At 35.1% G+C, this 7,062-nt stretch overlaps 1 long non-coding RNA gene across 1 annotated transcript in view; it reads right to left on the bottom strand.

Moving 5' to 3' along the window:
* Window positions 1-998: 998 nt before the first annotated feature.
* Window positions 999-7,062, bottom strand: part of LOC122216940 — a 63,599-nt gene continuing 57,535 nt past the window's right edge. Inside the window, exons 5-6 of the long non-coding RNA XR_006201198.1 lie at window positions 2,435-2,584; window positions 999-1,034 (exon numbers count right to left, since the gene is read on the bottom strand). This is a non-coding gene — a long non-coding RNA (uncharacterized LOC122216940). The remainder of the gene's footprint in view (window positions 1,035-2,434; window positions 2,585-7,062) is intronic.

The raw sequence follows: 7,062 nt of genomic DNA, 5'->3' as shown, positions 1-7,062 counted from the left end.
TTAGCTTCCCCCTAGCCTCTTGAGAAAGAGGACTGCAGGAAACCTAAGAGGCCTCATGGAAAGTCACTGGCACCCAGACCACATAGGGTTTTAAAGATCAAAGTAACATATGCAAACTCCACTGACTTCGGATGTTAAATCAAAACATGAAAGCCTTTTCATTCTTGAAAAACTCTATTGGATTTTGTCAGAGAATTTGTGTAGGAATTGTACTTCTCCTGTTTCTCTGTTTTAATTATTAGAGGTATTTGCATGAAAACAGGGTCTTTATTTTTAAGAGTTCATCTGTTCCTGCTGTGTTTCCCTCACTTGAAGTCATAATCCAGCATAAGATAAATACCAACAGGATGAGATAAACTCTTTAAAAGGCAAAGATTTTGTTTTCGTGCAAATGATTCAAATAATGTTTTTGAAGTCAAACATAAGATTGATGGTATGCAAATAACATTGTCTGTAATATTTGTTCTGTAGAGTCTAGGATATTTTTTTTTCCAGTCTTTGCTGTACAAAAAAAAACTTAGTGTTCAGAGGACATAATAAACATTTTACTTATTAAGAGCCAAGATATATTAGCAAAAAAGTCAGTTATAATGGAAATGCAGCAAAATAGATCAAATATCACTTTAAATAAGGTTCACATCATGTTTAAGCTACACTTTAAATAAAAAAAAAAATGTCAAAATAATTCTATTGTGACTTTGGAAAGTCCCCAAGCCGGACACAGGATCTTTTATAATAATGTGTCATTTCCTCATGCTTTTATTTCTCTAGATTTAAAGGTTTTTTGTGTCTCCTCAATACTATTCTGTCAAATATATTGAGAGATGGTTATTTCTTAGTCCACTGTCCATAGAATTATCTTCAATGTACTGGGTCAAAAAATTTATAGTGCATATATACTTAAGAACTATTGCAAAGATTTTAAGGACAGATCTTTCAGTTATAATTTCAAATATTTTATTTCTAAATTATAAAGTATTATTAATATCAGTTAATAACTTCACATATGTGATCTTGCTTGGTTTTTCAAAAATCTTTGGGAGAAAAGAGAGAAGATGTTGTTAAACCATGTTTTAAAGTGAGTGCTAATTAGAGAAGTTAAATCACTTGCTTAAAAGTCATGTGATTATGCAACATTACTTCTGGGTCTAGAATTCAGGTATTCTGGCTTTCAGACTCAGCATTTAACCACCACATTATGCATATGACAAAAGATCCTTGGAATAAATATAAAAAAATGAATAATAAAAGTAACAAAACTATAATGAAATATATATTTTACTATAAAGGTTTCAGAGTTATCATAAGCCTGAATCAAGAAGAAAGTCATTAATTAATAGTGAGTTCATTTGTTGTTTTTTGTTTGTTTTTATTTAAGAGAGGGAGAGCAAGACAGAAAATGCAAGAGGGGGAGATGGGCAGAGGGAAGGGAAGAAAGAGAGAGAGAGACAGAGACAGAGAGAGACAGAGAGAGAATCTCAAGCAGGCTCCACACTCAGTGTAGAGTCTGACATAGGGCTCAATCCCACGACCCTGGGATCACGTGAGCCCAAAACAAGAGTTGGATACTCAGCCAATTGAACCACCAAGGTGCCCTGTGAGTTCATTTATTTTGCAAATGATAAGGACAGTTAGTTTATAGCTGGAATAGGGATTTTAAAATTATGGAACAAATACTACTTAAATATAAATGATATTTATATTTTGTTTCTATATGTCCTAAAAATACTTCAAGACATAACATTTAGAAAACATTGGTCTAGAAAGCAGATCATCATGATAGAAAAGCAAATGGGAATATGATTCTGCCTAGTTTGCAAATTAATTCCATATCTAGTAGCTTACAATCACTATCTTTCACTAACGGAATAAACGCACACAGGGATATCTTAGAAAACAAGGAATAGTGTAATATGTTGTATGATTGGTTCCTCAGTCATTTGCTTCTTAAAAATATAGTCAGAATGACAATCTCATTCTCATCCTCTCTCTCCCTCTTCCTCTCTTTCTGTCTCCCATCCTGAGTTTAACTTCCACTAAAGTTTCTGAAATTTAAATACAAAATACTTAAAGGTTATTATGATACATTATTCTAAAATTTTAAAAAAGTGTTGTTATATGGATAGCCTCCTAATGCAGCTAACCAAAATGTCAGTCTTTGGTCAGAGCTTACACAATGCCCAAGTAGTTAGTAGTTTCCTACAATTTCTGTCGAACACATAAAAGATGAGGGAAGTTTTTTTGCTAAGGTGATATCAACATATAATCTATCTCTTCTTATGAAATACATATATACTTCTTACACTTAAAAGAAGTTTGTATATGTGAATGTATCTGTTACCTACAGCTGAGTAACAAATCACCCCAGATTTTACTTGTGCATAACAATAATGATTTATTATTTCTCATGACTCTGGTTCTTCTGGTATCTCACCCAGATTCACATAGACAGCTTTCTTCAACTGGAGGGTTATTGAGGGGTAGGCTCAGCTGGAGACCTGGGACAATTGGACCCTTCTCTCCACGTGATTTTTCATCCTTAAGGAAGCTAGTCCTAGCATCTTCACATGGTGGCAGCAACATTCTAAAAGGGTAAGTTCCAATGTGTAAATATATATCAAGTTTCTGCTTGCCATATGTTTGCTGATGTCCCATTGACCAAAGCAAATCACCTGACTAAGCTGGGTGTCAGTGTTGTTGGGGATGATCACTACATGAGGGCATTGCTTGCAAGAGGTATGGTTCATGGAGAGCCAATTTTGTTGCCTATGTACTACAGTGGGGAAAAAATGCTACTTTTAAATAAAACAACCTGTATGTTCAGAAAAAAATATTCTAAAGGAGTGTAACCAGATTATCTGAATGCTTTTACAGTGAGGCAGCTTTTAGGTCAGGGCAAGTCACTATTATACTATTTTGCAATTTATTTTATATTTATAATAAAACATAAAATACTTTATTTACAATAAAAATAAATAGCAAGAACTTTTTAAAGGAAACCCACTGACTTTAATTAGAAGGAGGAAAATATAATTATTATTGAGCAATCATTATGCACTTGGTACTTAATCAAATAGAGTATATATATTCTCACTTATTCTAATAGACAACACTGAAAAATTTTTTGTTAAATTTAATTTGTTAATGAAAATTATAATCTTGAATGCTCACTTATTAAGTATTGTGCCCAAGTATTTTCATTATTTTGACTAATATTCTGAAGACATGACTTCTAAATTAAACCAACTGTAGTTTAATGAGACATTCACACTCTTTTCCTTATAGTTCTGGCTTCAGCAGCACATATACTGAATTTGGAACACATGCTTTCTTTCCTTATAATAAAATCACTTAGGATTTGAACGAATCCTTTACTGCTACTCTTGAGTAATAGAGACCCAGAATAACATTGGCTTCAACAAGACAGGAGTTAATCTCTTTCTCAAGGAGAAGGTTGGACATAGGCAGTTCAGGGTTGAGCTCTCCTGCTCTGAGGCTTAGGTACCCAGGTTCTTCAAGCTTATCATTACCACCCCTACAGTATAGCTTGCTGCAGTGGAAGCTGGGAAATGCTGACTAGCCTTTTTCCTTAGTGTTTATTCACTCTTTCTGTGGAGAGAATGGACACTGGATATCAGGGGACATGGGCAACCTTTGCTTTACCTTATAAGCAATGACCTTATATGCTTTACCTTGTATGCCCAATCTCTGGGGTCAGAGATTATTATCCCTAATAGTACCCTTAAAATGGATGATTTCTCTGAGTGATACTAATTAACCTATAATTAGGATAAAAACACTTGGCCTTATTAGAACTCTATTCTAAACATCATGTTTCACGCTATCGAGAAAGTTGGTGCATTTGCAACTACAGAACTAGCTATGTTGAATTGTTATAATAGGCACAGTCACTATTACTCACTGAAATTCACATGAACAGGCAAGAAGCATCAAGTAGAAAGTCAGACAAGCAATGTCTCAGGGAATGAAAATGCACTAAGACGGTTGGGGAGGGGCTAATAGGCAACAGGGGTTGGCTTAGAAAGGAAAGTGCTAGGGGTGCCTGAGTGGTTCAGTCAGTTAAGCATCCCACTTACGCTCAGGTCATGATCTCAAGAGTTCATGAGTTTGAGCCCTGCTTTGGGCTCTGTGCTGACAGCTCAGAACGTGGAGCCTGCTTCAGATTCTGTGTCTCCCTCTCTCTCTGTCCCTCCCCCACTTATGCTCTGTTTCTCTCTCTTTCTCAAAAATAAATAAAACATTAAAAAAATTTAAAAAAATAAAGAAAGGAAAATGCTCCCTTAGACTGGTGAATTATAAGGAAAAATTTTTAAAAAAAGGAGAAAGGAAATTTTCTAGTAAATTAAAACTAAGGGAAAATGTTATTACTCTACCTTTGTGGTAAAGGTGGTTCATTGGTTTTAGATATTCATTTCACATTGACTAAATGACCACATGATTTATTAACTTTTCATACCACCTTTCTCATACATTTATTCAGAAATCCCTACAAATATATACATATTGGGTTCTCCTTGACACTGTAACCAGCTCTAGCTCAAGACCATCATTCTTCTGGGCATCCAGAATATACCAGCGCCACTAAAGGAGACGAGCTGGACCTGACCCACATCATGTCAAGGGTCTGCCTCAGGGAAGGAAGCCAAAGAATTCTAAAAGGTTAAGGTAGACCACATTTTCAAAAAACACCTGCCACAAATTACAATTGTAGCATTTCCTCAATTCATTTTAGGCACTTCCAAACTTTCTCAGGTAAATTTGATTTATTCAGTCACTTCATTGGATCACACTGGTTTTACCATTTACTTCAATTATTCAAATGTTATCCATAGCTTTATGAATGCTGAACACTAGTCTCTGTCTAAATAACATCATTCAGCCAGTTAGTGACATAACCAGCCCCTGAATGAAAGAAATTTAGCTGCTGACTCCAGACCCATGCAATGACTGATTCTAAAGAAAATGCTTAGTTTCCACTATAAATCTCAGTTCTTCTGTCAACTACGATGACTGAAACTCTTGTATATTTCTTCAAAACAGCCCTGCCACACTCCCTGTTGTGCTGATTGTTCCAAATTAGAGATCTGCTGCTTCCCTGTGGGCATCCTGTAGGAACATATAGATTTTCTATTGAGCTGCGAGGGCTTCACATCAGTTTTGCACAGTAGCCAATTTAAGCAGATTGGAGCATTATATGCAATCCTACTGCATAGTCAGCATTGGAATTGTCTTACTAGGATGCATATGATTAGGAAGAAGTCCTATCCCCTGTCACACACAGTGAACCAGTGTGACCTGCCAGAAAGAGCACAGGCTGAGGAGCTTACTGTGGCCTGACTGTTCTAACTCTCACTTCTCCCATCTATAAAACTAGGAGGATAATGCCTAACTTTCGTGATCACATGAATTAGTGAGAACACATGTAAAATACCTACCAGAGTATCTGAGATAGGATACTACTCCTCATTTATTATTACAAAAAGGGAAAGATCCTTGGTTTAGAGAATGTCGAAAATCAAACATTTTTCTTCAATACTAATATTCAAAATTGAATCCTGTTAAGGCTGTCAGTGATCCTGATATTATGGGCCCTCTTGTATAATTAAAAGTAAAATCAATGATAAAGAATAGTTTTAGGAACTTTAACAAATTTCTGACTTTTTTCATCAGGATTACTTTTTTTCTTCTCAAGAAATGTCAATATTCAAAATCTCTTGCCTGAAGCACATTTTTAATTTGCCTTAGGATAATCCAGCACTATTTGAAATGTGCTTTAATCACTTTCTCTCAAAAGCATCCATTCCTTTCTGATCTTTTTACTAAAGATTTCAAAAGAAAGAAAGAAAGAAAGAAAGAAAGAAAGAAAGAAAGAAAGAAAGAAAGAAAAAGAAAAAAAAGCCTGAGAAATTTATTACTATGAAAACCTGAGCTAGTGCCTAAAATAGAAACCAAAGTGTAAATGTCTGTATTGAATATATTGAGTATTCCTATTGGAGCCCTGTGGCAAATATTTAAATTTCATGATATGAAAATTAAATAGAAATGTATCTAAAAGTAGACTGGGGTAGTGTAAAGAGCCGAGGCTTGGAACTGGAGAACCCAAGTAGGATTTATTCATTAATTCTAAAAATATTTACAGAGTGCTTGCATTATGCTAGACAATCTAAATATTATGGTGAGCATGACTGTATTTCCTGCCTTTATGTGTTCTATGTCTTATGGAGAAGATAGTATACATACAATTGTGAGGTGTTAAAACAAAAGTAAAATGGATTGTCAATTTATAATAGATGTACCAAAATGATTGTAAGGAATCAAGAAAATCCTTCTGAAGAAGTGTTTTCTAAACTAAGACCTGAATATTGAGAAATGATGAAGAATGGAGAGTGGAGACAGCAGATGAAGCAGAATGGAAAGGTAAATGTTTTTTTCTACAGAACAGTGTTTCATAAGGAAGTGACATGAGCATATTGGCACTTTAAACTATGCTTTTGACTGCAGAGTGAAGCACAGTTCAAAGGCAACAAGGGTGGATGTAAGGAGATCCATTAAGAGCGTCTTGCAGTGGAACAGGTAAGGTATAAGCTAGGTGACAGCCATGTAGATAAAGAATGGTTGGCCCTTTGCAATGCTAAAATTGACTTCTGTAGAGGACTTGATTCTTCATCAATCAGAATGAAAAGGATGAACAACAGGCCAAATATGATGTTCAGCACTAAGACTAAGGGGTTGAGTGGACAAAGATGCAGTTTACTAATCTAGAAAACACAGAATAATGGAAAGCTTGAGGTTGAAGATGATAAGATGCCTTCAAAATACTCAAGGGAAGATGTCCAGTAGGCAGTTAGTTATACAGGTTTGGTTTTCGCTCAGGAGTCTGGGCTGAGAAAAATCTCAAAAAGTTCTTACAAGACTACATGGCACGTAGTCAACATTCAATAAGTTCACCTATGTTTATTAGTAATAGTATTATGAGTTCTATCACTATCAGTGTATAGAAATGTAACCATTACCAATACGCAAAAGACTCCAAGAGAACCA

Source organism: Panthera leo, chromosome B1 (assembly GCF_018350215.1).
Source record: "Panthera leo isolate Ple1 chromosome B1, P.leo_Ple1_pat1.1, whole genome shotgun sequence".
NCBI classification, from domain to species: Eukaryota; Metazoa; Chordata; class Mammalia; order Carnivora; family Felidae; genus Panthera; species Panthera leo.
Note: the sequence above shows the minus strand (reverse complement) of the source record. Positions and strands in the feature narration are given on the sequence as shown.